Raw genomic sequence first — 16617 nt, forward strand, 5'->3', positions numbered from 1 at the left:
AACGTGGAAGGAAAGCAGAAGAGCCAAAGGAAAGACCATACAAATTCTTTACAGTCAGCAACAGGAGGTGAATTCAGGTCGCTGGTGTTGTAATATCATACATGCACATTGAAACAAGTTTTCATTCTTCCCTCTCCCTTGCTACAAAAGGAAGTGTGCGAAGCAAAACTGAACCAGCAGCCCATGGATGCAGATATGTGCACAGCAGAAGGCTGACAAAAGCATCATGTTGAAGGTTATCAAGGGGGATGGTCTGCTCGTACCCGATCTTCCTCCTGGTGTTTCAGCTCTATGTCATTCTGCAAATTCATTGGCTTTACACCTTTGAGATGTTTCAAGTGTGTCCCTCTCTTCACCCTGACCACAATATTGCACCAGTGTCACTCATCCAAGCTAAGACAAGAGTCTCAGGAATCAGAAGGATAAGGCAGCACATCACCACCTCTGACTTGTTCAGAGCACTTCACCACATACAGCGTCCTAGAACCAAAATCTACATCTGTTCAGTCACTAGCTATGTACCAGCTTAATGACAGAACAGATGTAGATTTTGGTTCTAGGACGCTGTATGTGGTGAAGTGCTCTGAACAAGTCAGAGGTGGTGATGCGCTGTCGTCTTATCCTTCTGATTCCTGAGACTCTTGTTGTCTTAGCTTGGATGAGTGACACTGGTGCAAAGCACTCGACACGGTGCAAAGAGAGCTCTTATGGGATGTCCTCCTCAGGTTTGGCTGTCCCAATAAATTTGTGAACATCCTCCGCCAGTTCCACGATGGGATGACTGCTTGGGTGACCATAGGAGGACAAGAGTCCGAGCCTTTCCTTGTACGCACAGGGGTGAGTCAGTGCTCTTTAACATCTTCCTCTTGTGTGTTACCAAGCTTCTCCACAACGAGGTTGAGGATAGCAGTGGTGTGGCAGAGGATGTCAGACTGGATGGCAACCTCTTTAACATCAGGAGGCTCCACGCAACCACCAAACTCCATAGAGAACGGGTCCTGGAGCTGCAGTATGCAGACGACTGTGCTCCTGTGGCCCATACTCCGGAGGATCTTCAGACTGTCCTTGCTGTGGCGGTGAGAGGATGGGGCTATCAATACCACCAAGACAAAAGTGGTTCGCCAGTGGAGTACCAGTGTCCCACCCACCCTACCTGCCTTCACTGTTGGTGATGAAAAGCTGTCAGTAGTGCCATCTTTCAAATATCTGGGGAGTGTTCTCTCTGAGGATAGAGGCATTGACAACGACATCCAGAGCCGCATTAAACAGGCATCAGCTGCCTTTGGGAGACTTCGGCACAGAGTCTTTCAGAACAGGAGCCTTCGTCCCTCCACAAAGGTCACTGTATACCAAGCGGTCTGTGTCACCACCCTCCTTTATAACTGTGAAGCTTGGGTAACCTACAGCCGTCACATCAAGTCCTTGGAGCGCTTCCACATAAGCTGCCTTCAGCGCATCCTGGGATTTACTTGGCGTGAGCGGGTGCCTCACACTGAAATACTTGTAAAGACCAACTGCAGAAGTTTTGAGGCCATGATCACCCAGCGTCAGCTGCAGTGGCCGGGGCACGTGATAAGGATGCCCCCATGTTGGCTGCCCTGCAGAGTGTTATTCGGCCAGCTACATCATGGTCGACGCTCAGCTGAAGAGCTGAAGAAGCGCTATAAGGATCAGATGAAGAATGCTTTAAGGAAGTGCAAGATCAGACCTGAGGACCTGGAGGATGTTGCTGCTGACTAACACTTGGCGACAGCTGTGTAGGGACGGGGTTCATATTCTGGAGATGGAAAGAACAACTAGAAGACAGCAGAAGAGAGCCAGGAGAAATGCAGCCATGGTTGCCATCACTACCACATGTCCCACCTGCAAAAGAACTTTTGGGTCCAGGATAGGACTGCATAGTCATCAAAGATCTCACCATTAAAGGAGTGGAAGTCATCATCAGATTTCAATGGACAACCAAAGAACAGCTTAATAGAGGCTGTGACTGTACACATTTTACTGTGAATTCTCAGATCATCATAGCTACCAGACAGTCCACAGATGAATGTTGGTGATTGTAGAGATGGAGCTATTTGGACATTATCTGGCCTGCCTGAGCTCTTGCCCTGGAATGTCAGTGGTCCTACCACCAGTAGTCTGAGGGGTCAGCTACTGCTGCATCTTGTCATGTGGCAGTAGTTCCCTGTGACATGGAAATCTGGTCTCTTTTGGTATGACAACATTCAGTCCCATCGCTATTCCAAAGGTTTCCTTTAAGCTGCTATTTATGGCAGGATAATGTCATCTGAAAGCAAGCCAGCTAGGCCCCAAAGTGCTGATAGACATCTGTTAAAGCCACTAGCAACCACCTCCATTTCAAGCAAATAACCATCCATTAGCCTGACTGGGCCCACTGTGTAACAAAAGACCTGTGGTGGACATGCACATTCAATGGTTTTATTCTTTAATACAAGTATAAATTTGCTTGATATTTGGAATTCCTCGGTTCCAGTTATTCTGTTTTATTGAGAGGGGAAATAGCAATATGTGAAATGGCACTCTTCATTATCACTTTAGGGGCGATGGGCATTGTGGAAAGTCAGCACCTAATTGTCCTCTTATCTGTGGCATGATGAGAAACTGCTTTGATCTTCAAGCACCGCAAAAAATGCATCTGCTTTCAGAGGTTGGTGCATAAACATGTTATGCACAGAAGCATGTTATCTAAAGTTACATGACACAGTCAATTGCATCACAGAAACCAAGTGCTACACAATTTCTAGGTCACTGTCCTTTTGCCTTGGTGAACTCTGATTAGCCATAGTACAAGCAGAAAGGGTTGAAGATTTTCTTCTTTCACTGTGACCTCTGACAGTAGTTAACAGGCATAAGCTAATTGCAATGGCAACCTGATTTGTATGCAATCTATGTGATTCATTGCTCCATTCATATAACTACTTTTAAAATCCCTGAATTCTTGCCAACTTTCAGCAACATTTCTTCTCAATGCCTGGACGAGTTCAAAACTTCAGAATATGTTGAAATGTGAGTACATCCAACTATTGAAGGAAAGCTTTTTCTTTTGTATGTCAGTAAAAAGTCAGAAAGATGCAATCAGGCACAGAGGCTTTTGTTTTGCTTAAATAATTATATTCTCATTTTATTTTCACAGAACTTAGGAGCCTCTTCATTGACAATATTCAGCAGCACAACTCTAATAAAGTGAAGCATTATATTTAATAATTATTTCTATGCATTTTTTTTACAATAAGGATTAATTTGCACAACAATCTTTATAAGACAGAACATTTTAACGCCTCAAGCTACAGAAGAAAAGCAATGCTCCAAAGAGCCAGGCATATATTTATAATTTAGTAACAAAAAAATTAAAGTATTTACAGAATATCTTAATTAGAATCTTCCTTGGCCCTACAGAATAATACATTTTCCAAATTTAATACATAGGAATCAACACAAATTTTTGCATGTTCTTTGTGTTAAACACCCTGAGATAGTCTAGTTCTCCTGAAGGAGGCAACTGTGTTGTGTTAAGATAAAATCGACGTGGACAGATCCTCAAATCACAAATTGCACAGTGCAAAGTGTATCTGACAAGGTCACAGGTCAGCTATGTGAACGAGGGCCTGTTCCTTTGCCTTTCATCACAGACACTAAGATGCTTGTGAATGGATATGTTGCTATGGTGAGGCTTGGGTGCTCCACTTCTGGGGATGACCTGGGTTCCCTTGGTTTTGAAAAGGTAGAGATGAGCATCAAAGGAATTGGAATTTAGGAGATTCCTGGAGGAAAAAAAAACATTGTTTTAATGAATTGAAGGATACCAATGCAATTGCATCAAACATCATTTCTCATATTTCATTCCTCTCCGCCCCCCATACATATCAAGGGAGGAGTCCATTTGGCCTATGAAGTCCATACCAATTCTCCAAGCATTTCCTTCAGTCCCATTTGCCACTAATTTCCCTGTAAATTATTCTCTTTTATGTCCATCAACATTCCCCAGTTTTCCTATTCTCCCCCTCCCCACACAAGAAGGGACTGTTGGAGGCAGCCAATTAACATAGACCAGGGGCGGGCAAACTTTTTGACTTGAGGGCCACAAAGGGTTCTAAAATTTGACAGGGAGGCCGGACCAGGAGCAGATGGACGGAGTGTTTTGGTAATACACCTCATAAGAGAAAATAAAATATCACGGGATTTGTAGAAAACATGTGCTTTAATTTCAATTGAAAATGAACAAATGCATTACAACAAAATATCTGTCTTTGAAGTCCCATGGTATTTAGCTATTTATTGAAATGACTTTTAAAACACTGAAAACTAAATGAATAAAATTTTTTAAATAGTAAGAGTTATTTTAAAGCACTGAAAATTCTGTTATCCTTCAAGATATTATCATCATCACTCTCCTCCTGACTGTCTTTATTTCAAAAACGGTAGGAGATGCAGGTCTACTTGTCCTGCTCCTTCTTATTCAAATGTCCCCTTTGCCAAAACTCAACAATGACCAGCACAAGGACAGAACAGTGAGAGCGCGCCAGTATGTGGAGTGCGTTATTTGATCTGGAGCGCATTTTTTATTTTGAGAACGTACGTGCACCTGCGCACTACTCATGTCCATCACTTAACAGAAATGACATGTAACATGTAAGGCTTATTGAAAAAAATATTTTCAAATGCATTTTTTTTTAAACATATAACACAACGAAGAAACTTATTTTTAATTTCAGTGGGAACAGTGTTGTTGGTCTCCCTTTTTAGCCAGCGCATCAAAGTCTGGATTTAGTTTTGTTGTGGCGATTCTCAGGATGGATCTGAGGTGTTGGTCAGTTAACTTGGATCTGTGGCTGGCTTTGTTGATGTTCATGACGCTGAACGCCTGTTCACACAAATAGGTCGAGACGAAGAGTAAAGCACAAATGTGGAGTAATACGCTGCACCTCAACAAAGGTCAATGTATATAGAGTACGTCATCTATTGGGAAAATGCCAGAATCGTGGGGAGAAAACGTTAACAAGGTTTATTAATACAATTTCATCAAGTTCTGCGGGCCGGATTAAAAAGCTTAACGGGCCGCATATGGCCCGCGGGCCGTAGTTTGCCCATGCCTGACATAGACCATCTTAATTCGGATCACTTTATATAAAAATCTATATACTTTCATTGAAAAATCTTCAAAGTAAAATTTAGAACAGGTTTGATTTTGTCAATAAAAGATGCATCTTGCATGACAGAGAAGGAAAAAAGTCAGTAAAACAACATTGTAAGTGTTATGATTATGATCTCAATGCATAGTTTTGTTTGATGGGAGCACTTGTTAAGAATTTGAATGAGATATGTCCATCTGTTACGAATTAAGGTGAGCTAAATGGAATTTATTATCCAGTTTTATTTTTGTGACCTTAGGGGTAAATTTTACAAATTGTGCTTTTGGCTCTAATGTTATGAATACACTTTGCCCTGAGATTGAAATACAGATATGAATAATAAAATCCATCTTTTATTTTTGCAAATGCCATCTCATCCATCAAGGGAACAGACTATAGTTCCCCAACAAAATTATTTATTTATGGATTCTTCATGCTCAGTCGCATTTCATATCTAACAAAATATATTGATGTTTATGCTCAGAGCCTTATTTCTCCACTAGAGAAGGTATCTGGTTTGTGTTCATGCACCATCCTCCTCACCAATGCATGTGGTAGCACCCAAACCTTTAAAGGGAAGTCATCACAAGACCTGCATTAAGACTCCAACTTGCTTGAAACGACAAAACCCACAAGCAAATATACAAGCCTAGAATTACTCAAAAATCGCCAAGTGAAACTCAGAAAGTTTCCAGATAGTGTGTTCTAGCTTCTAACCACTGAATAATGAAATTTCTTTCATGGCCTTAAATGCAAGCTTTCACACAGTGCCAACCATGTAGCTGCTCCTCCTCTTGCACACTAGCCCAATTGTCAAATATCTGGGGCTAGAAATTGTTCTGTACCTCAAAAGGAATTAAGCCAATAATGTGCTATGGGACAATGTGTGGTTTATGTCTGGGCACCCAGCCACAGTACTCTATTGTACACAAGACAAAAAAAGGACTGAACAACACTATCAACCTCGCAAACTTTGTGCACACAAAGGCCTCCCCTCTGCTACAGTGGCATTAGTGGAAGGAAGAATTCGAAGGGGTGTTGGAAAGTTAAGCAAGGTGGAAGGAGATCACAGAGAAACTAAGAATCCCATGGAGGAGAGGTGGTGGGGAAAGAATGTTCATTCTTGATTAGGGAAAAAAAGGTAGAGGCCATAATTACTTCTGGGATGAATAGTCATGGACACAAACAGCAGTGACAAGAGACTGAGGAGACCTGCAGAGAAGAATTGAAAGAAATGGTGTTAATGCTACCGACTTAAAATCTCAGAGTGGACGTCTGCAGGAGGGTTCATACACTGAACTCTAGCTACAGAGCAGCTAAATCAGACCCTATTTAGATTACCTGAAGAATTCGCAACATTTTGTGAAAACCTGCTCCTATACATTCTGGCCTCTGCTGCTTGTGGATCACATGTGCAGAAGTGGTTTTGCATGAGAGAACTTCAAATGACATTTGATGCCCCAGCACATATCTGGCAGCCTGCTATCATACAGTACCTGATCAGAGTAGCAGCTGAGTTTCTGATGTCTTTGTCAAAGTGCACAAAGTTGTTAGATTATACAAAGGAATATCTTGGACTTTGTTTGTTGTCAGCTACCCCTCTAGTTATAAAGCCATGGTGTGCACTTCCAAGCGGCCACTGCATAATATTACTCCATTAACACCAATGTTTGGAATTCTGGGTGTGTCTATGTAGAACAGCAATGCAACATTTCCCATTGGCTCAGTCAGATAAAGCTGCAAAGCATTTTTTTGATTAACTCAAGATTTAAATTGATCATAAAAGCATGCACATCCTCAATTTTAATAGCAGACATAATTTCTACTACTGAAATCTAAAAAGGTCAGAATGCTTGAAGTTCTGATTATAACATTTCAGAGGAAGGTAGAGTTGACCTTCACAATTTAAGCAGCAATTTTCTTACCCTCCATAAAATCTCAATAATCTCAACTGAGGGGGTTGAGGAATCAACTCTACCTAGTTACTGTGTTATCAGGAAAATGAAAACCTACAATATGCCTAAAGTACTAGAGGTGAAAAAAAGACATTAAAATATAGATAGTGTATTCAAGGATAGATAATCCTTTGCCTTTTAAACTGATCCACATGCATGTTAAGGATGCTTGACTCAGAAGTTTCTACAACTGGCAATTTACAAACTACTTTTTTTTTATATAAACAGTAGATTCCAGTTAAAGTAGCCACTTATTTGTGGCAACTCTTAAAAACAAAAACTAATCTATAAAACTGCTGGGATTCCCTTAATTTGTTTGGGATACTATGCCACTTAATTGGGACAATATACTGCTGCCCAATAGTTTCTAACTAGCCTCAGGGTCATGTGCAACAGTGTGATTGTTAGATACGACACTATGCTTACAGATAACAGTTTTTGAGTAACATCAGTTGTGAGTGTTCATGTTCAAAAAGCAGTGATTTGTCATTGATAGTTTGTGAGAAATAAGCAATAAGACTTTGCAGAACTGTTTTGTTCACTGTGGATTCAAGTATTCAGACTTGGAGATGTCAGAAATGGCCGGGAGTGAAAATGAAACAAATTTCACTACTTCAAGTTAGAAACTACAAAGAATTTGAAGGCATCAACAATCATCTTGAATGTTACTATGAAAATGAAGATTTGGAGGATGTAATCATTGAAAGCATTGTATGAAAACAGTACATTATCTGTACTAGGTATTCATTTACAGTCAAAGGAACATAGCAGCATACACTGGATGAATTCCTCTGTCAATAACTAACAGGAACCAATACTTTTTTGCAGTGGTATTGATGATGTATTTAAATAAAATTTAGAACACTGAACGGTAGTTTTTTTAAAAATATATAAAACTTTAACTGTTTCCATAAAACGTCAGCTAATTGGGCAGCCAAAATGTATTGGTCCTCGTGTTCCAATTAACTGGAATCCACCATATTCTGAAAGTTGTCAGCTTTCAACCAAACCAGTTCTCACCCTCAAGAACTTCTCTTTTAGTTCCTTCTACTTTCTCCAAACCCAGATGTGGCCATAGGGCCTAGTTACACCTGCCTTTTCACCGGCTACACGGAACAGTCCATGTGCAAAGCCTACAATATTTAAGGCTCCCCAACTCACTACTTTACATTGATGACTGCATTGATGACTGCTTCCAGCACCCATGTTGAGCTCAATGTCATCAACTCTACCTCTAACTGCAACCCTCCAACTTTACTTGGTCCATCTCGGACACTTCTCACCCCTTTCTCAATCTGTCTGCATCTGTCCATCACAAAAGTAATGATTTCCTAGTGACCACCCATTTCAATACTACTTTCCATTCCAACATGGATGTAGAGGTAGCCATGGCTGACACCATGAGCCATTCTTAGGCTGGAGTAGCAACTCTTATGGTGTACCGCAAGGCTCAGTGCTGGGACCCCAGTTGTTTACAATATATATTAATGATTTAGACGAGGGAATTAAATGCAGCATCTCCAGGTTTGTGGATGACATGAAGCTGGGCGGCAGTGTTAGCTGTGAGGAGGATGCTAAGAGGATGAAGGGTGACTTGGATAGGTTAGGTGAGTGGGCAAATTCATAGCAGATGCAATTTAATGTGGATAAATGTGAGGTTATCCATTTTGGTGGCAAGAACAGGAAAACCTATTATTATCTGAATGGGGGCTGATTAGGAAAAGGGGAAGTGCAATGAGACCTGGGTGTCATTGTACACCAGTCATTGAAAGTGGGCATGCAGGTACAGCAGGCGGTGAAAAAGGCAAATGATATGTTGGCATTCATAGCAAAAGGAATCAAGTACAGGACCAGGGAGGTTCTACTGCAGTTGTACAAGGCCTTTGTGAGACCACACCTGGAGTATTGCATGCAGTTTTGGTCCCCTAATCTGAGGAAAGACATTCTTGCCATAGAGGGAGTACAGAGAAGGTTCACCAGATTGATTCCTGGGATGGCAGGACTTTCATATGAAGAAAGACTGGGCTTATACTTGCTGGAATTTAGAAGATTGAGGGGGAATCTTATTGAAACGTATAAAATTCTGAAGGGATTGGACAGGCTAGATGCAGGAAGGTTGTTTCCAATGTTGGGGAAGTCCAGAACGAGGGATAAAGTGGAAGCCTTTTAGGACCTAGATGAGGAGAAACTTCACACAGTGGTGAATCTGTGGAATTCTCTGCCACAGGGAACAGCTGAGGCCAGTTCATTGGCTATATTTAAGAGGGAGTTAGATATGGCCCTCGTGGCTAAAGGCAGGTACAAGGTTCTGAGTTGGATGATCAGCCATGATCATACTGAATGGTGGTGCAGGCTCGAAGGGCCACATGGCCTACTCCTGCACCTATTTTCTATGTTTCTCTTCATATTCCATCTGAGTAGTCTCCATTCTGAAGGCACGTACATCAATTTCTCTCATTTCTACCAATTTCTTCCCCCTCCCTTTCTCATTTCCCCATTCTGATACCCCTCTCACTCCTCTTACCCATCACCTCCCTCGAGCCTGTCTCCTTTCTTCCGCCGTCCACCATCTTCTATCAGATTCCTTCTCCCTTCACCCTTTACTTCTTCCACCTATCTCCTCCCAACTTCAAACCATCCCCCTCCCCCACTGACCTTCCCTTTCATTGGTTTCACCCATCACTTGCCAACCTTCCCCTCCCCCCACCTACTTATTCTGGCTTCATGCCTCGTTTTCCAGTTCTGCTGAAGGGTCTCAGCCCAAATTGTCAACTATTTATTCCTCTCCTTAGATGCTGCTGAGTTCCTCCAGCACTTCGTATGATTTTCAGCATCAGCAAAGTCTCGTGTTGAGCCCTTTCTGATGTAAAACAATTAAGAAAGAAAGAAAAGGAACTGCTGATGGCTAAGAATTGATTCAAAGTATGTCACCAAATCTTCCATTAACTAAAAGTAGCTTTTGATCTGACATGTGAAGTAATCAGATTCTTGACTCTCATCCAAACAGTTTTGAAGATTCAGGCTTGTCTGTACCAATCTTGACTGGTTCAATTTGTGAAGTCTGCTTGCCAATTAAAGTACTGCCTATAAGAATTAGCCTCATCTGGCAATCTGGATCAGCACTCCTTCCTGCAAATCAAATATCAGCAATCAATTTGGGAATCAGTTCACAGCAAGGTTTATGCCAAGATTAAAATGGAGCGGAAAAAAACAGGACATTTGACAGTATGATTACAAAATAGGTGGATAAACAAGTCTTTTAAACATTGACCTGAAAGCCGAGTAATTGCTGTGATTTAGCATCTTGTCTTGTTAATTCAATCTAGTATAGAGCCCCCTCAGATCTACAACATATTACTTCTCACTTCATAACTTAAAAAATGGGAACCATAATCCAATCTTTATTTGGAGGTTAGTGATTAAATAATCTGGAAATATCTGAAAAGTTTATTATAAATTTTGCAGATATTTTTGCAAATAGTGCTCTGCAGTTGGTATTTGTACACAGTATAAAATTAGCATTTATTACTTCAGCATTATTACATTGTCCCATATTAAGCTTACATTATAAACTAATAAGAACTCAAAATATTCTCTATTCTGGGTTAGGTTTACAAAGTGAAAGAACAATAATGCAATCCTTGCATCAGGAGAGACTTATGACCACCGAGATTTGACACAAACCCCAGGTTCCCCACCACCCACCGCTTCCCTCTGATTCAATATTCATCAGGCCTGGAAGGAAATGATTCTCACTGGATGACTTACCTCAAGATTTGTCAAATGGATGCAATACAACTTTTGTTTTACAAGTTATCTGCTATTTAATAGCAATTGGAACACATGTAAGGAATGTATATATAATTAGATTTTTTTTCTAGGGGGAGGAAAAAGTGCCAGTTCATCCATTAATTATGCCAAATTGGCAGCTGGCAGTTGTTGATCTTTGATTAGAGCAATTTGTTTAGTTCTGACCATGTTGTGATAGCTGGCATTGACATTTTGGAGTTTGATCACTGTCCAAGCATCCCTAGGCATGGTCAGCAGTGCTAGAAGCAATTACAGCTGTTGAACAATAATCTGCAATCAAGCACATATTCCTGTGTGCTAAAAGAACTTCTTACCTTTCTGTCAACAGCTGCCAATTTCTTCCATTCATTTTAATGGGACTTCTACACTTGCACGAGGTCTAATCCTGTGCAGGCACATTGGGCAGACTTCCCAGCTGAGAAGCAGGTGTCTCAGAGCAGGCTGGGAAATCTGCCCACTAAGTGGAAGGCTGCACTTCAGCCCACACTTGGGAATAGCCCAGTTGCCGGCTTAACTGCCAGCAGATCTCGTCTGTTTTGGGCAGAACACTGTAGCACTGAAAGTGAAAACAGCTTTTGAAAGAGGAACTGAATACTGTAAAGATATCAAAATAGCTGTAGCAATGAGCTTTGGGTAGAAAAAGCCTGATCAAAGTTATACACGAAGAATTTGAATGAGAAGCTGCTTGCACCTTTAAAGTGCTTAATAGAAATAATGTACTGATTTTAATATTTCAAAATCAGGTACAAGTGACCCATTATAAAAATGAAATGTTCTTCAATTAACTCACGTTTACTATATTAACTATAGGGAATTTTGTGCCAAGATCCTCTTTTTTAAAAAAAACAAAAAGTAGGGCACATTTAAAAACAGCAATCTACCCACCATTCTTGAGCATATTTGTACAAATGGAAGCATTCTCTTTTTCAAATCAGACAGTGCCATGCATTTGGAATATTAGTGAGTGACACTACAAGCAGTTACATGTCAAATGCAAAACATGTAAATTACAGCACAAATTGCAAGCACAAAAATCAGATCAACCAATACACGTTAAAGAATCAATGGCTCATGAAATGGATACTCCAAGAATACAAACATCCAGCAAGATTAAAGTCCCCCCCATACAATTTTGTAGTATAAGTGATTTTTCATTACAATCTTTAAAATTGAGACTTTTTGTCTTGAATAATATGGAGATAGAGTCTACAATTATAATATGGGGCAAAATATCTTTAAGAAACAGAAGCAGAAATAAGCCTTGAGCCTACTTTGTCATTCAACAAGTTGAATTCAACAAGGATTCAACTGATCCTATGCTGGAAGTTCACCTTAGTATCTGCTTCTCAAGTCATACATCTCAAATAACCACTGACATCAGCCTCAAGGATTCTCAGACATTCACAATTACTCAAATCAAGGATATCCTACAATTATCAACCATCCAGGAAAAAGGACTTGGTGCTAATGTTGGTAAATAGGGTTAGTACAGACAGGCAAAAAAAAATGTACTGGGTGAAACTCATTTCCATTTTGTATAACTGTTAAATGTTTCCCCCCCCCCCCCCCCAATAGTTTCCCTTTAAGTATTTACCAGCCTTTCACAAGTCCTGCCTCTCATCACAGGTGATAGTTGCCTTCTACTTTTCACTGAATTGCCCATTCTGCACAGGTGAGCACAGAAAATAAAAGGCAGCTCAGCAAGCTTAAATTGTAACTCTGCTTAAAATATGTTCTATTTACTGCATTTTTTTAAAAAAAATCAAGAAAATTGGTTATTTTCCTTCCCTCAGAAATGGTAAAGGAATAACTGAACCCAATTTGTTGCTTCAAGCATAACAGATGAATTGTCAGTATGATCTAAAAGAATTATTAGATGAAATGGATTAATACTAAAACAAAATTGAGCCAAAGAAAATGGCTCAAGGCAACTGGGCAAAAGAGGGAGAAAGATACAAATGGCTTTCACAGACCTCTGTTGCACAGAACAGTTTGGCCTTTTCAAAATGCCCTTATGGAAAAGAAAGGATGATGGACAGCACAACTGTTTGTGAATCATTCTGTTAACAAGTTGCCAGAGTTGGAGACGTGTTGTTTGAAGCATATCCCTCCCAGCCATGGATCTGGAAGAATTTATTTTTCATAACTATGTTATTCTGATTTGTGTTTGATTCAGTATTATCCCATGAAGATATGAGAGCTTTGGCAGCTAGGTAAAAGCTCATATTAGTTTAAGTTCCATGCAAATAAAACACAACAAACTTTGAGGTGGATTAACAAGAAATAATTCTTCGCTGCAGCAAACCAAGCTGGAAGAGTGCCAGTTCAGAGTTGAGCCTGCTGTTGATCAGATAATGGGCAATTACCTGTCACACAGCAAGCACCGGGCAGGCCCTCTCCAAAATCTGAAATGGGTTTAGACAAGTCAGAAGCATTGTATCTTTGTATCAAAATGACTTTATATGCAATCTAGAGCATAACACTTGGACCGCTCCCAAAGTCCAAGCTCTTTGACATTCAGGTTTTATTTTTATATGTACTTAACAGTCATTAACTGAAGTTCATCATGTACATGAGCTATTACTCTTATCAGTCTTAACTGCATGCACGTGCACACGCTCCAGTGATCTCACAAAGTCCTCAAGTTCCATAAAATATTCACCTCCAACTCATTTTTGTGTTCTTTGTTTGCATTAAAGCAAATTCACATAATGCCTATAAAAATTATTTATGTGTGAATTTGAAGTTGTACCTCTTAATAATAATAATAATGTAGCTCTGGGCTGCATGACAAAAACAAAGATACTAACAAACAACCTGTCAAAATGTATCCAAAAATACAGGAATATTAAGCCTTTAGATATAAAAGGCCTGCATCTTCCAAGTCTGCTAAACAGTAAAATAATAAGAGGCTTGTTCAAGTGAATCTGAACAACTACTCTGATCTGGGCACCATTTCTGATTTAGTCATTCATCTGGTGTTGCTTGTAGGTTCCAACTGATTCAGGCTTTTTTCCTACAACAGGTGTTAGCACTTCAGAATTCACCAAGTGAAGGGCTACAAATTCAAGAAAAATCCAGAAAGACTGCAGATGCCAGAAGCAAGTTTAATAAAACAAAAAGATGTTGGAATCCCTCAGGAAATCAAGTAGAATCTGTTGAAGTGGAAAGAGTTAGCGCTTTAAGTCTGAGACCAACCGTTTTCCACAGATGCTTCCCAACCTGCTGAATGTTTCCAACATTTTCTGTATACATTCATCCCATTTTCAAATTTAAAATATTTGAGTTATATTCTTATGAATAATTCAAGCACTGGTCCAGTTTTGTTGTATATCAACACAATATTTTATTTGATTTCTGCTGAATATTGAATTTCCAAGTACCATTCACCAAAGCTCAAAATGTTTAATGGTGAATTAAGTTTTTTTAAAAAAAGATATACATTGAGAGAATCATGTTTCCACTGCTCTGTTGGTGAAAGAGCAAAATAAATTATTTTGGCCTCAATGTAATTGATGTCAAAGATTAACATAGGCAGAGAATATATGGAAAAGAATTGCTAAGATCAACAACTGGGTGCAAGAGAGAGCAAAGCAGACATGAATAGACTTCGTTCTTTCTGTCCAGAAAACTACTGGAGAAGCCCTTCGTGTGCTCAGCAGCTCCTTTCTCCCCCTCGCTGCCAGGTGTCCTCCTGTCTAGATAACTCAGCAGGCATGAATTTTAAACTGATCTTTCAAATTTTCTTTGAACTCCTATTTATATAGATTACTGAAGTCCCTACATACCTTTTATGTCCTTTACGCATGACTCTCAGGTGCTGCAAATACACACGCAGAGTAGGATGGTGTTGATCACACATTTGATACCCAAACCCAATCAAAGTTCCTCCATTTGTAGTGGAGTGGAAATGATAGGAACAGGAGAGATGCATGTTAGGTACATTGATTCTCAGCAACCCAAGGATTGACACTGACTTGCTAAAAGAGCATCTGCCAGATCTTTCACTGCTCAAACTAAATCCAAAGCATACAATTACTATCCAACTTGAAGGAAGGGATTAATTGCAGAATGCTCACTGAGCCTAATGTATTGGCTATGTATCAAAACATCTTTCAATCCAAAAACCACAAAATTTACTGGGAAATCAGAAAGTTGGAATCGGTGGTGGAGCGGATGAATCCATTAAACATCCAAAATATCTGAACAGTTAGACAGTAATGAACAGAATTAAACACTGGCTGAGCGATACCACCATTCAAGGTGGTATTTGCAGCATTTGAGCAATTTCCTTTCTGGAGATCTCCCAATTACTATGTTGGGAGGTTTGGTGAATAGCCAAGCCAACAGTGCAGGGCAACAACAAAGACAGAAAATAAGGAGGTGCTAAATGAAGTAACCACCCTTGAGCATAGTTGGGGGGGGGGGGGGGGGGAGGGAGGGGGGAAATCACTGAACAACCGTTTAATAATTTCAGACTTTGTGGACTGGGTTTAATTTCCTGGTCTGCTGATGACTTGGGAGAAAGAGAAGGTGGAGGAGGGCTGGACATGGAATGCAGAAAACCAAGAGCAGCATATTTGTTATTTTTAAGCCAGTCAATTACAGTTTCAGGCAACCTCCTACCCAGCCAACAAAAATGGGCATCATAAAGACTACAAGCATGCAGACTGAAGCAACTGTAGTTGCCTAGGAGGGGGGGAGAAAAAAAGCACAAATAAAGTAGTCAAACTAAGTGGTGCTCTAACCTACTTCAGTTATGCTTCCTTGGGTGTAATGCTGGAGACCAAAGTGGCTTATGTGGAAGTACCTTTTAGAACCTGTATCCTATCCTTTGAGACATTCTAGGATAGGATAGTTGCTAAGTCAAAGCTAGATCAAAAAAGGAATCTTATTTCATTACACACTGAGCTTCACATTGTAATCTATAATGGGATCAATATGCAAAAGTTGCAACAATTGAAGTTTTCAGTACAAGAGCTTCCAGGGCAGTCAGAAGTCCAGCAACTGTGGAAACCATGTTTGAACAAGTTAGGTCTGCAAGAAACCAGGTAGTATGCATTTGTTTCTGGTTTTTAAAGCCTGCAACAATAAACTGGCATTTAAGCCTGACTGTAAGGGTGTGCGCGTGCGTGCGTGTGTGTCAGCAGGAATGTAGGGAAAATAAAGTGATCAAAAATAAAAGATGGCTCAACTACTCAGATGCACAACTTTTGCCAACCGTTCCTGAATTTTCAAATGCTGTTTGAATTTACCTATGATACGTGAGCAGACATTACACAATGATGTACACTTATTACAGGATTGTGATGCTAATGCCTTTTCCTTGCCTGGAGGTTTGGTCCCGTCTCACTGAGAGATTGAATTATGTGCCAGATTTTGGTATTTTTGTATTAAAGACTTCAACACGCAGTGATGCCATACAATTCCAGAATGCCTTTGGAGATAAAGATGTCTACCTTCAAAATTGAGGAACATAACAATCTTCAATTTTGTAAAAGGTAATGAAAGGCTGCTGTACCGAAAACTTCAGGCTATCAGAGCCCATCAAGTTAATTGAAAATGATCTAACCTGGTATTTTTCTTACAATTGTACATATTCAGTTTTGAACTAGTAGCTTTACTAGTTCCAGGTGAAAAAAAGTGAACATGTATAAATGAGGAAGAGAAAATAAGCTATTAAACCAATAAGGAATTCATTG

At 40.1% G+C, this 16617-nt stretch overlaps 1 long non-coding RNA gene across 1 annotated transcript in view; it reads right to left on the reverse strand.

Moving 5' to 3' along the window:
- Nucleotides 1-3116: 3116 nt before the first annotated feature.
- The window catches only part of LOC132398130 (uncharacterized), a 31372-nt gene continuing 17871 nt past the window's right edge, over nucleotides 3117-16617 (reverse strand). The window contains exon 3 of the long non-coding RNA XR_009513557.1: nucleotides 3117-3782. This is a non-coding gene — a long non-coding RNA (uncharacterized LOC132398130). The remainder of the gene's footprint in view (nucleotides 3783-16617) is intronic.

The sequence above is a fragment of the Hypanus sabinus genome, chromosome 8 (assembly GCF_030144855.1).
Source record: "Hypanus sabinus isolate sHypSab1 chromosome 8, sHypSab1.hap1, whole genome shotgun sequence".
Taxonomy (NCBI): domain Eukaryota; kingdom Metazoa; phylum Chordata; class Chondrichthyes; order Myliobatiformes; family Dasyatidae; genus Hypanus; species Hypanus sabinus.